Source organism: Chanodichthys erythropterus, chromosome 12 (genome assembly GCF_024489055.1).
Source record: "Chanodichthys erythropterus isolate Z2021 chromosome 12, ASM2448905v1, whole genome shotgun sequence".
NCBI lineage: Eukaryota > Metazoa > Chordata > Actinopteri > Cypriniformes > Xenocyprididae > Chanodichthys > Chanodichthys erythropterus.
The window spans coordinates 3823917-3842567 of record NC_090232.1 but is presented as its reverse complement, the minus strand read 5'-3'; the positions used below and the strand labels follow the sequence as shown (position 1 = coordinate 3842567).

Genomic DNA, 18651 nt, shown 5'->3' with positions numbered 1-18651 from the left:
TAGGCCTCATGGGAGAGCAGCAGAATAATGAGAAGACACCCCTGGCAGCTTAATTACTGCGCACATCTGTCAGCATCACATATGGAGCAGGTGCCGTCGCCTGAGACAAAGTTCCTTTCAGTGCTTCTGATATTAAGGAAAAACACAGGAAAGAGTGTCTCTGGTTGACTTTGAGAGACTTTGGTCTTTCTGTGAGCTATGAGCTAACTGAGAAGTATTAAAGTGGACAGAGCCGAACTGTATTTGAACCGTATCTGTATTTTCTAACTCTGCTTCTCTTGCTCTCACTCGATTATCAAAATGCAAGCATCTAAAAGAATAATATCACTTTAACATTATTTTAGATTTATATGCAAGAATCTTTATGCCAGTGTAATTTGAAGACCATTTAAAGTTAAGCTTGCTCATCATAAGCCAATAATGTTTTTTATTGGTAACACTTTATAATAAGGTTCCATTTGTTAAAGGGTTAGTTCACCCAAAAATGAAAAGTCTGTCGTTAATTACTCACCCTCATGTCGTTCCACACCCGTGAGACCTTCGTTCATCTTCGGAACACTAATTAAGATATTTTTTGATAAAATCCGATGGCTCAGTGATGCCTGCATTGACAGTGAGATAATTAACACTTTCAAATGCCCAGACATATTTAAATCAGTTCATGTGACTACAGTGGTTCAACCTTAATGTTATAAAGTGACGAGAATACATTTTGTGTGCCAAAAAAAACAAAATAACGACTTTATTCAACAATATCTAGTGATGGACGATTTCAAAACACTGCTTCATGAAGCTTTACGAAGCTTTTGTTTCAAATCAGTGGTTCGGAGTGTGTATCAGACTGACAAAGTCACACCCCCCAGTGGCGAACTATTGAAATTTAAAAACACTTATGACGTAACGAAGCCTCATTTACTGAAATCATGTGACTTTGGCACTCCAAACCACTAATTTGAAACAAAAGATTCATAAAGCTTCGAAGCTCCACGAAGCAGTGTTTTGAGATCGCCCATGAGTTAGTGAGTTTTTGTTCTTATAGGTTTTGACAGATATTACCTGATATTATTTGAAACTGATGAGAAGAAAGGGAATATTAGAAGTTTCAATATTAACTCATATTTCTCAACAAATTCTCTTAAGATCAATTTCATTCATAATATTGAACTGTTAACAGTTATTCCATTTCTATTTGCCCTTGCAGACATTTGGAGAAATATCTGAGACAAAGCTCAGATCAATGAATCATAACTGTAGGCTCCATTAATTCTCTTGTCCTCTTGAGAGTGTACTATAGGCTTTTATAAGGCACTCTTTTATACATTTTGAATATATACTTACAAATCCTAACCCTGGCTGCTCCTTCATCAGCCAAGCTCAATGAGCAGAATAAAAATGATTTAAAACTGTTCGCTCAGACAGTCCGCTGATGTGACCTTGCTTTTCTTCTTGTGCCCTTCAGCACTAACTATTTTAGTGTTGTACAATGGCACTGCTTTAACCACAGGTTTATCAAAGAGCGTACAGCGACAAAGGTGACGCAATCCATGCAACATCCTTCAATCTCCATGCATTATGCACAGAACAATGTCAAATGGTGAACGGTAAAATGCAGAAAATAAACCAGAAAATACAATAGCACACAAAGGCTGTGTTTTTTTAAGATGTATCTTTTATTCCACAGAGAATATGAAAGCTTTCATTTGCTGTGCATCTTAAATAAAAACTGATGCTATTGTAGTCTCGCAGATATGTAAAATAGGACCATGACCTCCTTTCCAACATCTCTCTCTGACACACTTAACCCTAAAGCATTAAGTGCTCCAAATCCGGACAATAGGGAAGTCAGTGACCAAGGTTAATGTGGATCCGTGATATCCTGCAATTTTCTCACAAGGCTCTGGCTATAGACAGATGTCAGAGATTTAATCATCTGTCAAAGCGCGCACACACACACATACACACACACATAAAAGCAAACCAGCCATGTGTGGGGCGTAGAGAAATTTGCAAATCACAATTCATCTCTTGGAGTCCAAGCTCTCAGTGCAATTATTCTCCCATGCTGACTACACATCATTTGTGTGAAGATTGTTTCTTTCTTGCCATTCAAGGAAAAAATTAAGAAAACTTGTAGGAGTTTGCATGTAATGAGATAACCTCATATATTTATTTAGTTTGGGGTTAGTTGGATTGGATTAAATTAGAAAAATGCAAAGAATAATCATTTACGCTATTAGTTTTGGATTTTGATATGAGTGATGTAACCATCAACAAAAAGGGTGCCAAAAGGTTTGTGACAGTAGAACATTAGGATGCCTCAGGGAACTTTGGTTGAAGGTTGGGATTTACTTGTTATTGAATGGCTATGAAAACTGTTTATGCAAAGCCAACATCAACCTTGACAACTGCTATAAAAGGTAAATTCATCCACGGCCGTCCCATAAATATTTCAGGTATTTTCTCAAGGTCCTGAGCAATGCAGTGAAAATTGTCTTATTTTCAAACTGATGCACAAAATGTCCTTACTTGACTTCTTTCTGTTTGTTCTGCTTTTATACTCATCCTGGTCTTCGATATAGAGGATAATATGATCATAAGAACTCTCCACTATTTTATAGCCTCTCCAGGTTTTCAGTTGATTTCAGAAGAATAAAAGATTCTATTCTTTCCCTCATAAAAGCCCCACTCATGAGGACAGGTTGCAGAGGAAACTGTAATTTCTCCATAGTTACTTCATTAGTCTCAGCCTCAGACGTCATGCCCACAGACTACTGGCTGAAAGTCTGATGCATATGGCACACTTAATTGGAAACACTTCAGGATTTTCAAAGTCCTCATCTGATTGGTTGAATTCTACAGGATGTCCAGGAGATATATGTCATGTTCTTTAATGGTTCACCTGGAAACAAATGCCGTTTAGCCAAACCCCCGCATTGAAGAAGAACAGTGCCGTGTTTACAACTATGACAATAAGTTCTTACCCGGATCAGATTTTCAAAAATATTTAAAGTTCACAGCATTGGTCTGTCATTTCATGGACATCAACGTTACATTTTCACATCCCTAAACATGACACGGAACAAAAAGAACTGTGATTGGTTGCTTTACATGTCAGTCAGTCTGCCTCTGGGCGGACCTGAAAGCTGCGATGGAGTCCAGACCTTCTGCCATCAGTCTAAAGTTCTGGCCACACGAAACTACTCGTTCATAGCTAAGGAGAGTGGAATTTCCGAATTTTCTTCTTTCATGTTCATTTCTTCTGTTTTTACATTTAGATTACATTTGCCATTATCTAACACTCAATGTTAATCTTAAAAGTCACAAAACATAATTTAATAACACTATTAATGAATAAAGATTTTATCATCAATTACTCAACCTCATGTCGTTCCAAAAACATATGAATTGTGTTCATCTTCAGAACATGAATCAAAATATTGCAAATGGGTCATTGACAAATAAAGTTTTTAAAAGTGTAAAAAATATAATGGAGATATATTTAATTTTTTAAGTTTTATGAAGTTTTAACAATGAGATTATGTGGTTTTTATAATCCATTAACACTGCTTTTGTCATTTTTTACAAGATGGGCAAAATTTGTCACCAAAAAAGGTTTAACCAAAATTTCAGTTTTACCGAATGACACTTTTGGTTATACCGAATGAAGATATTTTCAAACAATGCTAACAGGCTGATATCTAACTAGCAAGCAAAAGAACAATCAAACATTTTATATTTAGTGCAAGTTTTAAAATATTTCAACATTTTCCATGTTTTATAGCGGTTGTACCGAATGACCTGATGTTTCGGGACATGCGTATGATCAAGTGAAAACATTAATTTTTCAAATAGTTAAGAGAGAGTTAGTTACTTTGCTTCATGATCATGTGGTCCTTTGCAGGTGTCTAAATGATGCCACATCCTGTCACATGATATTGACCGCATGACTTGATCCAAAATGGTGCCTTTATATTGGTTACTCCTAATGACATCAATGAAATTCATTTTCCGGACATTCTTTTTCATAACAAAGCAATGACTTCTGCACATAATTTTAATGCCATTTTGCACTATGTTTATATATGATGTTATAAAATCATGCCAGAATAAAAAATATATACATTTATTACATTTTAAGATATTTTAATCACAAATGAAATGTATAGGCCTTTGGACGGTTAGACCAAATGACCTTTTGACACTTCAAAATCTTTAAAATATGTTGCAAAATATAATTAAAACCTTTTGGATTCAATAAAAGAGATCTAGGTGTACTAACTTACATGTATATGTGCTTAGATGTATATATACTTTGGATGTAATATATATTTTTTATTATTATTATTAAGGTCTTTGGACAAAAAAAAAAAAAAGACCTGTCACGTCATTGACCCATATACAGTTAAAGTTCCATTTACCGTATTTGATTGTTTTATGTACAGTATGTCTGCTGATCAGTGTTTATATGTGGATATAAAAACTATATATAATATATAAAGCCTAAATTAAATCTATTCATCATATAATGTGATCATGTCTCTTCAGAAGTCTTTATAAGTATGAATGGACTTTCAATGGAGGGACAAAAATCTCTCAGATTTCTTTTAAAGAGATCTTCATTTGTGTTTCAAAGATGAACAAAGTTCTTACGGGTTTGGAATTCTTTGAGATGAACGATACATTTAAATGTAATCTTTAACACTTATAAAGATGAATATCCAACCCAGTCTCATATGAAAACGTATCCTGACTACGTTGGTCCAAAGTGCAAAACGTAGAGGGGTTACAACAATGGCCCTTAAATTGTATGACTGTTACATTTTTTTTTTTTTGCCTATTGTTTTGCGTCCAAGTCACGTGACTTTAGAGAGCCCGGCCGTGAGAACAAAAAACATGGCGGACATTTCTCTACTTTTTAGTGAAAAAAACAATATTTTGAGTTAGTTTCTGCATAAAAATAAGCTTTGATTACATTTTTAGCGAGAAATATATATTCTATTTTCATAATATTCACTCAGTGAATGTACATAATCACTCGCTTGCGCGTTGTTGCAAAGATTTTTCTGATCTCGCCAGAATAATGTGAAACTGCTACGTTTTGGTTGCTATGAACAATATTTTATTTTCTGCATCAAAATAAGGTTTGATTACATTTTAAGCAAAAAATATATATTATTTATTTTCATAATATTCATTCAGTGAATGTACATAATCACGCTTGCGCGTTGTTGCAAAGATTTATCTGATCTCGCCAGAATAATGTGAAACTGCTACGTTTTGGTTGCTATGAACAATATTTTGAGTTAGTTTCTGCATAAAAATAAGGTTTGATTACATTTTTAGCGAGAAATATATATTCTATTTTCATAATATTCACTCAGTGAATGTCAACCCGTTCTCACTCCTGACCGTTCTCACGCTGAAGAAGTCTCCTTCAGAACACATCGCGATATTTGGCATCAGTTCGCGTGTGCTGGATGTTGGTAAGTAGTCGTAAATACGCTGTTCTAATGTTTGATATAATGTCTTTTCTGTTTGCAGATATTAATCAGATTAACGTTAGCTCCCTCATGTTTAGTCACTGCATTATATCTGTCACCTCCGCTGAGGTTTTGCTTTTCATTGCTTTCTATATTAAATACTAAACTAGGGTGATTAAACACTCACTGTCACGTGACGTGCAATATATTGCACAATATATATAACATATTCATATCAGGTTCAAAGTAGTACAAGTGTAGTTTCAAAATGGTATTTGTTGTAGAAGCACGGTAAAAAACAACACTTACCATGCTTTTTACCACAGTATTGGTCGTTTTAATGTGATTTTTGTTGTAAATACAGAGTAACCACAACACTTATCATGCTTTTAATGCCTAATAGTGTTAAATCCAAAAACTTTAAGGTCAATAAGAACTTCTTTCCTATATATATTTATATATAAACCTATATATTATAAATAATGATATTTTCTTTTCTCTTGTTTTAGCTGAAAAGACAAAAAGGGCCTTTTGGAAATGGATGAAGGAGACAGAAAGCTGCAAAGGCAAATAATTGCAATGGTATGTATGTGTTGCTTTTAACCCTTTATCAAACATTTTATCAAGCATTTGTTAAATAGTCTCACAGTAAATTAAAATTAAAGTCAAATCCTGTACATATTTATCACCTTATTTGTAAATCAGTTGTGCCCTTCTTGGACAGTTGGACGTCCCACACATAAAAGTTTATATTAATTCCATTGAATTCTTTAAAATGATTACAGATTGGGCCCAAAATGTTCCAATGATACATGATGTCTCTCCGCACCTCATAACTACCTCTGTTTGCAAGAGTGGAAATTATCATTTGACTTGTCACATGACATCAGATATTCAATTATTTTGTCATGATCATTTACACTGCTGATAATGTCCTGCTTGCATGTGAAACATGTTATTTATTTATTTTTATTATTTATTTTTTAAAATATGAATATAGCTTGCTATACTTTTAATCATGGAAATGCCCACACATCAGTGAACTTATTACATAAATGCATTTAACATTTAATTGTGCAACACTCTTTACAGAAGGAAATCCTACGGTTATGTATGAACTCACAACATCATCATCAAGTGCTGTGCTGGGCACATTGGGTAACAAGTGTCCTCCAACGTATCCAATCTGTGACCACATTCTCCACATCTTCCCATGGGACACCAACATTCTTCAGGCCTTCGTTTCCATGTCTTCCCCTGCATTCTCCTGGTGGTGTCCACTTCATATCTGTCTTTGGGTGTTGTTGTTTGGTCATGCTTAGGGTGTGTCCAGGGAGGTGCACCCTTCACTCTGTCACAGTTTTTAAAAGTCTTCACGTGGACTCCTCCTTATGATCTCCTTGAAACGTGCAGAACCAATATTGAAAATAGTAATTTATCTTTTTCCATATTCTTGCCTTTACCAAAGAAGCACCAGTGCTCATCCGGAGTTTTGGTAAAAGTTCTAGTAATGCTGCGACTATAGTCAAATATGTATTTCTGCATGTGTGTATAGCAGCTGTTTGTCCGAACAATTGAAGTTAGTGAGAGTGTTCAGGAAAACCTCTGAGAACAATCAATATTTATTTAATTCTGTTTGGTGCTGATATAGAGTATTACAGAAATGACACATTGACATTCTGGACATTATTCTGTGAGTTTGTTACCTCTTCATTTAGATGGACTTGAAAATGTCTTGCATTTTGTTTCATTAAACCTTTTATTACAGTGTCACTATAGTAAATGTCCACCTTAACTACATCTATGGTATCAATATATCAGTACCTGGATAATGTAAATGTAACATACCCATGAATGTATTTTATAGAAGCATTTTATTGCTGAAAATATTTAACATTTATAAAATGCATTAACTATTTGAATTTGCCTTTCATTTAGTTACAGTAAAAGTGAACAATAAACACAATATTGTATTGTATTAAAGTTGAGAATGTAAAATGTTATTTTTTCCCCTATTCTTTAAAGAAACTTATTTTCACATGGAATTTTATCTCATCTCTTGGTTTGTAAAAATAATACTTCATCATATCGATTTGTGTAGTTATATTTCACTATAATAGATTGCCTCTGTAACTGGATATATTTTTTTCTCACAATTAACTGATTTTTATACTGTTGTGCAGTAGTTTGGGGACTACATTTGTCTTTGACACTAAATATTGGAATATGATTACAAAATCGAGTACATTCATTATGCTTTTATTTATATTTATTTTAATTCCAAGAGTTCAAATGGTGAAGAATGGTATAAATAAGTGATTAAATGTATACCTTTAATATACTACATATCTACTGTAAATGTTAGAAGCACTTTAGTAGATGCAATTATATCTCTTTCAAATATATTTATGCATCAGTTTAAAACACAAAGGAGTCTTTCGTTGTAAAATGTGATTTTTATTATATTTAATTAGATTAATTATATATTTAAGGAATCTTTCTCGTCAGCCGGAACCGAAGGAGATCTGTCGTCATTTACCATAAATGGACAAGTAAGCGTGACGCATCTGTTCAGCCGTGTTGTGATTGGCTGTGACTCTATCGCAGAACTCGCTGTGATTGGACTACCTTTCAACCCATATAAAACGGCGCTTTATCTTACAAAGTTTGTTTTAGTGTGAATATTACGTTACTCATACATTAAGTTAACTATAAAGTGTTTCCATGTTGTGAGAAATTACTCCTTTACCGAGATCCCAACCCTAACCCTAGCTTCTCAATGAACTACAGCGCCATGTTTCCCGTTCATTGATAGAATGACAGAGACTTATGGGTAATGTAGTTTAAAACGTTTAGTAAAGAAATGATAAATGTTAAAATAATAAGATCTTTAATGGACAACTCGATATCTAAATATGTTTATTTTGCAAACATTTATTACATATATGAGGGACAGGCTGAAATTTAATATTTTACTGTAATCACTATTAAAAAACCTTTATGCCAGCTTTCCATGTATGTCTGAAAACTGTGCCCAACATTATTTAGTAATCATAGCATAAGCAGTTGTCCTGTTGATTTTCTCTTTGATACGCTAACCGGACTTTGTGTTACAGCCATTTGAAATGTGCATTTTTTTGCTCTTCCAGGGGCCGGTACTGGCCCCTTGGGGGTGGAAGGGCATTAAAATCTACACAGGTGTGTACTCCTCATCATGGATAACAAACGTTGTTGAATCACATTTAAATATTGCAGTATTTTATCATTTCCTCATTTTCCATTCTAACATCATGCTTGTATAGGTTTTTGATGGGTATTGTGAGACCATCTGATGAAATATGGAAATATTATAAAAAAATGTTGTAATACAATAATAATAATAATAATAATTGATTAATTGAATAGTAGTTGATTATTTCTTTGCTTTTTTTTTGTATGAACACCAATAAATATAATGGATGAACCCACAACAACTTGCCATTATCCAGCTGCCAGTGTTGGCAGTAAACTAAAAACTATTTATATTTACACTTCACTATTACTTACACAAGGATAATGCACTATTCAGTAAAATAAGAAACTGTGCCAAAATGTCATTATCACCCCTCTTCTTGCTCCTCACATGCCTGACATCAGTAATGTCCAGCTGTCATTTTGAATGCAGTAGTAGATGTACCAGAATGATCAACATCCATCTTCTTCAGTTCTGCTTGAAGTGTTTGTGTCAGTATAACCCACTGCAGCCTCTCTTTATTCACATTCCTTCCCTTTATTTATCTGGAAACTGCCATCCTTGTCACAACATGAAAGTATATGCAACTTTTGGTGCATTGTTGTCCCAAACAATCATGGAAATTATATGTCATTTTTTTAAATTATGAAATAAACTCAGCTTAGTTAAATTGTATTTACTCTACCAAACACCACGTTCACCATAATTTATTACACAACACTTTATTGGAGGATACAGCATAAGGTTGAAATTTGCATAAAGACAAATGAGATTCAAGATAAATAAAAACGTGTCTTCAAAAATACGTTAACGTCATAATAATCCATTCACAGACTTTACTCCTATTGCACAAATGAGCGCCACAGAATCCCATCCAGTCAACTATGATCCAGAAAACAGATTTGATATTGAGTTTAAAATAAAGATTCATTATCACAGCTGAACTGGGTTCTTGCTCTTCCCTGTACATGTCTCTATCATGTTCGTGTTCTTCTTCCTCGTCTAAACAGTTTGTTCAGTTGAAATGACCAGAAGATGTGATCACTGATGTGGTGGAGCTTTTTCTCAACCAGAGGAAGAAGTCTCAACATCCCATTGTCAGGCGTTCTCCAGTCCTGGTCTGAAAGTAAAACAAAAAACACAAACCATTCAAATGAAGTTGTTTAATGGACAGTCGGGTCAGCTTATGTTCTGCGTTATTTAAACAGTGGTGGGCTACTCTGGCCCTCAGCGTCCACGGTCCTGCAGATTTAGCTCCAACCTCAAACCCAACTGCCTGTAACTGTCTATAAGTACACCTGAAGACTTTGGTTAAAATTTTCAGGTGTGCTCAATTATGGTTGGAGGTAAACTCTCCACCTCAAAAAGGAGACAGCAAAAGGGCTAGAGTTGCCTGTTCCTGATTTAACTTTACAAAACAGCAGTACATAATATAATGCAGCACAGACTGTAAGCTAAGTACTGAACAAAAACTGTTTTACCCATATTAACAGCAACATGTTTTAAAAATCTTTTAGAAAGGCATGCTCTCTTTGAGCCTTGATTTCTTTCAGGACAACATACTCTTCTGTTTCTTGTTTCAAGAGCATAATTTGGTCAAAAACCAAGTGATAACCTGTACAATGTAAAATTGTTAAAATACTGCAATAAAAACTTTAAGGCAAGAATTAAGAATAGGCACAGGACTTACTGTACTCATGAAGAAGCCATGGCCATGCATAGTTTCTGCCTCTTGTGTTCCTCCGTAGCTGCACATCAGTCGTTTTTCCTCTAGGATCTTCTGTTAGTGACTTCACTTGCTATCTGTTTTAAAACACAAATACAATGTTTTAGGTCTGTGCAGTATAAGGCCTTATTTCAAGCCAAAAAAACTAGGTATTACACATAATTTAAAGAACATTTACTATTTAATTCCTATTATACTATATTATATTATATTAACTCATTATCTTCCAAAGCTTCCCTGTCTGCTTTTATCTAAAAAAACAAACAAACAAACAAACAAAAAAAAAAAGAAGGAACAGTTTTTAAGAACTTTTAAGAACTTAATAGTCCTTTGAGAGAACAACATTAAATTCTGTACTACATATTACAGCATTGCCTCAACACAAGACATACCAATGGACTTCTGTCTTCTTTGGGCATGAGATGGTCATGTTCCTTCCTCACCCTAAACAAAGGACTTCGATGAGCTTGCTTTAATATAAGGACTGGTCTTCCTTCTCTGCACAGAAAAACAAGAAAGTCTCTACTTACTCTGTGTGCAATTACTCTTGTTCTTAAAACATACAAATTGAGACAGTTATAAATAAGTTAATTTACCATACCATCCAGGAGAGCATTTGATGAGTAAATACTGATTTAAATATCTAGAAACTTTACCTGGAAAGGGCTGATCACGGCAGGTTTGCAGCGACTCACTAGTAGCTCTTGTGAGGGTCGGCTCTTAAAAGAGCTGTTGAGTTTGATGTTGTAGAGATCCTAAAAAGAAGGACTAAGTAATCTTTGGTAAGTAATCCTGCATGACAGAAAGGAAGGTAAATTTAAAACATCACATTCAAGTTGTCAATTTACACATAACTGTAGGATTTCCTTCTGTAAAGAGTGTTGCATAATTAAATGTTAAATGCATTTATGTAATAAGTTCACTGATATGTGGGCATTTCCATGATTAAACATATGTCTTTAATAGCAAGCTATATTTATATTTAAAAGAATAAATAAAAAAATAACATGTTTCACATGCAAGCAGGACATTATCAGCAGTGTAACTGATTAGATATTGAATAGACATCAGATATTCAATTATTTTGAATATGACAAAATAAGGTGATAAATATGTACAGGATTTGACTTTAATTTTAATTTACTGTGAGACTATTTAACAAATGCTTGATAAAATGTTTGATAAAGGGTTAAAAGCAACACATACATACCATTGCAATTATTTGCCTTTGCAGCTTTCTGTCTCCTTCATCCATTTCCGAAAGGCCCTTTTTGTCTTTTCAGCTAAAACAAGAGAAAAGAAAATATCATTATTTATAATATATAGGTTTATATATAAATATATATAGGAAAGAAGTTCTTATTGACCTTACAGTTTTTGGATTTAACATTATTAGGCATTAAAAGCATGATAAGTGTTGTGGTCACTCTGTATTTACAACAAAAATCACATTAAAACGACCAATACTGTGGTAAAAAGCATGGTAAGTGTTGTTTTTTACCGTGCTTCTACAACAAATACCATTTTGAAACTACACTTGTACTACTTTGAACCTGATATGAATATGTTATATATATTGTGCAATATATTGCACGTCACGTGACAGTGTTTAATCACCCTAGTTTAGTATTTAATATAGAAAGCAATGAAAAGCAAAACCTCAGCGGAGGTGACAGATATAATGCAGTGACTAAACATGAGGGAGCTAACGTTAATCTGATTAATATCTGCAAACAGAAAAGACATTATATCAAACATTAGAACAGCGTATTTACGACTACTTACCAACATCCAGCACACGCGAACTGATGCCAAATATCGCGATGTGTTCTGAAGGAGACTTCTTCAGCGTGAGAACGGTCAGGAGTGAGAACGGGTTGACATTCACTGAGTGAATATTATGAAAATAGAATATATATTTCTCGCTAAATATGTAATCAAACCTTATTTTTATGCAGAAACTAACTCAAAATATTGTTCATAGCAACCAAAACGTAGCAGTTTCACATTATTCTGGCGAGATCAGATAAATCTTTGCAACAACGCGCAAGCGAGTGATTATGTACATTCACTGAGTGAATATTATGAAAATAAATAATATATATTTTTTGCTTAAAATGTAATCAAACCTTATTTTGATGCAGAAAATAAAATATTGTTCATAGCAACCAAAACGTAGCAGTTTCACATTATTCTGGCGAGATCAGATAAATCTTTGCAACAACGCGCAAGCGTTTAGTGATTATGTACATTCACTGAGTGAATATTATGAAAATAAATAATATATATTTTTTGCTTAAAATGTAATCAAACCTTATTTTGATGCAGAAAATAAAATATTGTTCATAGCAACCAAAACGTAGCAGTTTCACATTATTCTGGCGAGATCAGATAAATCTTTGCAACAACGCGCAAGCGAGTGATTATGTACATTCACTGAGTGAATATTATGAAAATAAATAATATATATTTTTTGCTTAAAATGTAATCAAACCTTATTTTGATGCAGAAAATAAAATATTGTTCATAGCAACCAAAACGTAGCAGTTTCACATTATTCTGGCGAGATCAGATAAATCTTTGCAACAACGCGCAAGCGAGTGATTATGTACATTCACTGAGTGAATATTATGAAAATAGAATATATATTTCTCGCTAAAAATGTAATCAAAACTTATTTTTATGCAGAAACTAACTCAAAATATTGTTTTTTTCACTAAAAAGTAGAGAAACGTCCGCCATGTTTTTTGTTCTCACGGCCGGGCTCTCTAAAGTCACGTGACTTGGACGCAAAACAATAGGCAAAAAAAAATGTAACAGTCATACAATTTAAGGGCCATTATTGTAACCCCTCTACGTTTTGCACTTTGGACCAACGTAGTCAGGATACGTTTTCATATGAGACTGGGTTGGAATATCCATTTTTAGTTCATAATGTCATAATGTCTAAATTCACTTGTAGCATTTAAAATGATTGGTTTTCATTTTTGTGATTTACTTTTATAGCATAGGCTAAAGAAGTTTGAATCAGGTCATATAAAAAGGAGGATTGTTAAGACTCTTGAAAGTTCTAAAGTAAAAAAAATGAATCATTACAGACCTTAAATACCATCCATAATTTCTTATATGGTTTCATGGTTCTCACTGACTCACACAGCAGCTTTCAACTTGCTGCTCGTTAGTCAGAGCCGGAGTCGGGCCCCTTGGGTTCGACCCTCAGCCGATAAGGCTGTAGTAGCAGGCTGATAAATGGCACAGGCTCAGTGTTGGTCTGTATCTGTTTTGACAGCAGCCTCCCACTTTTGTGAATGTGTGGAGATTGCCACAACTTACACCAATGAATTTTAATCTACCTGTCTCCAGCTCTCCCCTAATGAGAGGCAGGCTCCTGTGTGCATAAGCAGCTCGCCGAACCATGGACACGACAAACTCCAGAAACATCACATAGAATATTAACTGTTTGGGAAAATAGCACACAGTCACACTCTTTTGTGCTCAGAGGAAATGCAAAGACTTTGGTTTTCACATATCAGGATATCATGAATAATATGAGTATACTGTAAAAAAATATATATTTTCATGATTTATCACAATTTTTTTTTTTCTTTTGTCAAATCATCTTAGGCCACATCCATACAAAGCCAGAGCTTTCCCTATCATTTTTTTATTTTTTTATTTCCTTATTCTAAAAAAAAAAAAAAAATTCCATAAACACAGCGTCGTCTCAAAAAAAATATCTGCATACACACGAAACCACTGAAACCGACTCAAAATGAGGTAGTATACATGCCAGACCAGTATGTGGCGCTGTAATTCTGCTAAAGAGATACACTAAAAATGGAGAAGAAGACTTGGAGCATGTAGTCCGCTATTATTGTTGTTGTTGCTGTTGCGAGACGTAGCGGTGTCTGACTAGGGTCCAGACGTGGGATGATGACATCATCGTTTCACAAAATATATGGATTGGTTGTACACATGAAAATGCAAGGGTGTCGTTATTTTATATTTATCCACTCTGGGACCCGGTTTCAAAAAATAGCGGTTTTGGGCTCCCAAAACTCCGGATCCGTCTGGACAAAACGCCAGTACGATATAACATTTATACATATACAGCTCCATGTGAACAGGGTCTCAAATAGGCTAATTAATGTTGTTCAGATAATATAATATTTTGAGTTTCTGATGATTAAGCCATTCTCCTTCTTTGAAATAAGTCAAATTTTTAGTTTCAATGAACTCAGAATGTTAAAAGGCAACCAGGTTCCTTACTTTTTTAAGTTAAACTAACAATATTTTTTTTTACAGAAGACTTGACTTAAGTCAAGACTTAAAGGGATAGTTCACCCAAAAATGAAAATTTGCTGTTAATTTACTCACCCTCAGACGATCCAAGATGATTTTTTCTTCAGCAGAACAGTAAAAAAGATTTTTTAGCTGAAACCATGGACCTCTGTGATTCATAAAATGGAAGTCGATGTGTGCCGTCATTTGAGATTCAAAATGAATACCTGCAGCTCCTGATGATACATTGAGGTCTTAAGAAGCGAAACAATTCATTCTTTTTAAGTCTATTCAAGAAACTGAACATTATTTACAGCATTATTACCTGTAATCCACAGCCTTGGAAAATGGTCCTTTTATGAATACTTTTTTCCAGTATTTAAAGTCGGCATGAAGCAGAAGTTGAGAGTCTTTTCTTTCCTGTTGTGACGTATATCTAAGTGAAACAGCTTCTCGAAGATGAAAAAATGTAGGGTGGGGCTTGATTTTGTCCATGGGAAATTGATTTGATGGTTGTGGTTTGCTATTGGTCGATCTCATGTGAGTGATAGGCTGCCCCGCCCTCAAGTCAGTAAACACATCATCAGAGAAGTGAAGAGATGTTGCTGCAAGAGGGAGGGGAAGTTATTTTGATGAAAGATTATGAGGCCATATGAATTAAAGAAAATAAAGGTGATTAGCTCAGATCAAATGTTTCAGAGTGACAATGAAGCAATGGTTGGTGTCCCAAATGACCCACTTGATGTGGTGGAAAAATTGCACCAAATGAATAAAGCTGTAATATTATTGTGGATAGCATAGCTCAGACCATTTGGTCTTGGGAGAATTTGTTGAGAAATGTTTGACTTTACCCAGAAATCTCTGAGGTTTGATTGCAGACTTTGGTATTTTAGCAAATCTGAGCAGTTTGTTGAGATCTCTTCTGAAACTCGACAGGCCTTCTCTCGTGACAAGCTGAAGATTTAAGTCTGCTTCAAGGAGAAACAGTTTAGAAACATAAAAGAACCCATTTGTGATTTTTATATACTATGGAGATAAAAGTCTAGTTAATATCCCTTTTTTTGTTTTTTGGTTTACGTTTCCTGAGGTCTAAAGAAAGTGAACTGAACTCATCTGACGTCTGCATTTATGATCACCTCTTTCTTAAAGACTTTTTTTCTCGTCCTGTTTATCATAGCTTTCTCATTCTCCCCAACTGAATGCATGAAAACACACTCTTTGTGAAAACACACAGTCTTTGCTGTGATTAGTAGGCAGGGGACTGAACTACATTTGCAAACCATCTCAATGAAATTCCCTTTCAATCTAGTGGAGGTCACTGCAACATATGGATGTTGAGGATCTATCCGTCTCTCACATTTATGATTTGAATACATTATGTCTGTAAGGTGACATCTTATTAGTTTACTGCAAGAGCTTCGCCTATAGGGCACAAATTGAGGATTTTTCATTCTTTTGTAGATTTTGGGTGGATCAAAAGTTTAATGCATTCAATTGCTGTGTGTGTATTTTATCTATTATCCTGTTTCATTTTGCAGTGACAAACCTGGTTAAATATGTGGTTCTTCAACTGATTGAGTTTTAATGAATACAAATTGTTGGACAACTATGGAAGCTTGTTTCCACCATGACATAATAATAAAAAAAAAGAAGGTAATTGCGACTTTTTATCTCACAATTCAGATGATATATAGTTATAGAGAGATATAGTTATAAAGTCAGAATTGCGAGTTATCAAGTCAGAATTGTGAGATATAAAGTCAGAATTGAGAGATATAAAGTCAGAACTGTGAGTTATAAAGTCAGAATTGTGAGTTATAAAGTCAGAATTGAGAGATATAAAGTCAGAATTGTGAGTTATAAAGTCAGAATTGTGAGATATAAAGTCAGAATTGAGAGATATAAAGTCAGAATTGTGAGTTATAAAGTCAGAATTGTGAGATATAAAGTCAGAATTGAGAGATATAAAGTCAGAATTGTGAGATATAAAGTCAGAATTGAGAGATATAAAGTCAGAATTGTGAGTTATAAAGTCAGAATTGTGAGATATAAAGTCAGAATTGTGTGATATAAAGTCAGAATTGTGAGTTATAAAGTCAGAATTGTGAGATATAAAGTCAGAATTGAGAGATATAAAGTCAGAATTGTGAGATATAAAGTCAGAATTGAGAGATATAAAGTCAGAATTGTGAGTTATAAAGTCAGAATTGTGTGATATAAAGTCAGAATTGTGAGTTATAAAGTCAGAATTGCGAGTTATAAACTCAGAATTGTGAGATATAAAGCCAGAATTGAGAGATATAAAGCCAGAATTGCAAGATATAAAGTCAGAATTGCGAGTTATAAAGTCAGAATTGCGAGTTATAAAGCCAGAATTGCGAGGTATAAAGTCAGAATTGTGAGTTATAAAGTCAGAATTTCGAGTTATAAAGTCAGAATTGCGAGTTATAAAGCCAGAATTGAGAGATATAAAGCCAGAATTGTGCAATATAAAGTCAGAATTGTGAGATATAAAGCCAGAATTGTGAGATATAAAGTCAGAATTGTGAGATATAAAGCCAGAATTGCAAGATATAAAGCCAGAATTGCGAGTTATAAAGTCAGAATTGTGAGTTATAAAGTCAGAATTGTGAGTTATAAAGTCAGAATTGTGAGATATAAAGTCAGAATTGTGAGATATAAAGTCAGAATTGTGAGATATAAAGTCAGAATTGCGAGATATAAAGTCAGAATTGCGAGATATAAAGTCAGAATTGTGAGATAAAGTCAGAATTACATGATATAAAGTCAGAATTGCATGATATAAAGTCAGAATTATGAGATATAAAGTCAGAATTGTGAGTTGTAAAGTCAGAATTGTGAGATATAAAATCAGAATTGTGTGATATAAAGTCAGAATTGTGAGATATAAAATCAGAATTGCGTCATATAAAGTCAGAATTGTGAGTTATAAAGTCAGAATTGTGAGTTATAAAGTCAGAATTGTGAGATATAAAGTCAGAATTGTGAGTTATAAAGTCAGAATTGTGAGATATAAAGTCAGAATTGCAGCTTTAGACTAAAACTAGAAACTTTCCCCTTTTAGGAGAACTTGATTAGAACAAGTAGTTGGAATTGTCCTCTTACCCAGGTGTGCTGATTATAAATCATAAGTTACAGCAGCTCTGATTAGCAGAAGTCTTCCTCTTATTGTAGCCCAGGAGACAATGGGCCTACAGATCCAGTTCTGGCTGCATCTTTAATTTAGATTTTTAATCCCCATATCCGCTTACATATATTTATATATAATCTACTTTTAATCTCTATAATAAAAATGTATAATTCAGATTTTGATCTCCAGATCTATTTACATATATTATATATATCTTCCAAGGGATTTTTTTCCCTCCTAGGACTTTTTTCCCAGTGCTAGCACGCTGGGTTTTTCTCCTAGGGGTTTTTTTTCCACCCCTGGGAGTCAGCCGACATTGGCTTAATGTAGCAGCATCTTGTATATGTTACATATTACCACGCTTGTTTGTACAGCTTATTTTTAACCACTTCCCTTTTTTCTGTGCTTCTAATATGTAAAGCTGCTTTGAAACAATTACCAATTGTAAAAAGCGCTATATAAATAAATTTGACTTGACTTGACTTGACTATTGAACTTCCTGCTGTTCTCAACAGGGTATTCCAATCATTGGATAGCGTCCTGCAAAGTGGACTTCACAGAGTATTTGAGTAAATCGTATATAATTATTTATATTAATAACCCTCAGACCCGGTTTCACAGACAGGGCTAAGACTGAACTAGGATTAGGCCTTACAAACAGCTTATATAAACTCTCATATTTTAAGATATGTCAGTGCCACTGTTTTGTCTCAAGATGCATACCATTAATGTTTTTTTTTTGTTTTGTTTTGTTTTGTTTTGTTTTGTTTTTCTAAGGCAT

The 18651-nt window shown here is 34.1% G+C and overlaps 1 protein-coding gene and 1 long non-coding RNA gene across 4 annotated transcripts in view; one reads left to right on the top strand and one right to left on the bottom strand.

Annotated features, from left to right (window-relative positions):
* LOC137032937 (receptor tyrosine-protein kinase erbB-4-like) overlaps positions 1–18651 on the top strand; it is a 231435-nt gene that overhangs the window by 98786 nt on the left and 113998 nt on the right. The gene's annotated exons all lie outside the window — the stretch shown is intronic.
* On the bottom strand, positions 10366–11212 carry LOC137031824 (uncharacterized). Its single transcript, XR_010896616.1, has 3 exons — positions 11095–11212; positions 10831–10936; positions 10366–10515 (listed from the first exon to the last, which is right to left on the bottom strand). It is a non-coding gene; the product is annotated as an uncharacterized lncRNA (long non-coding RNA).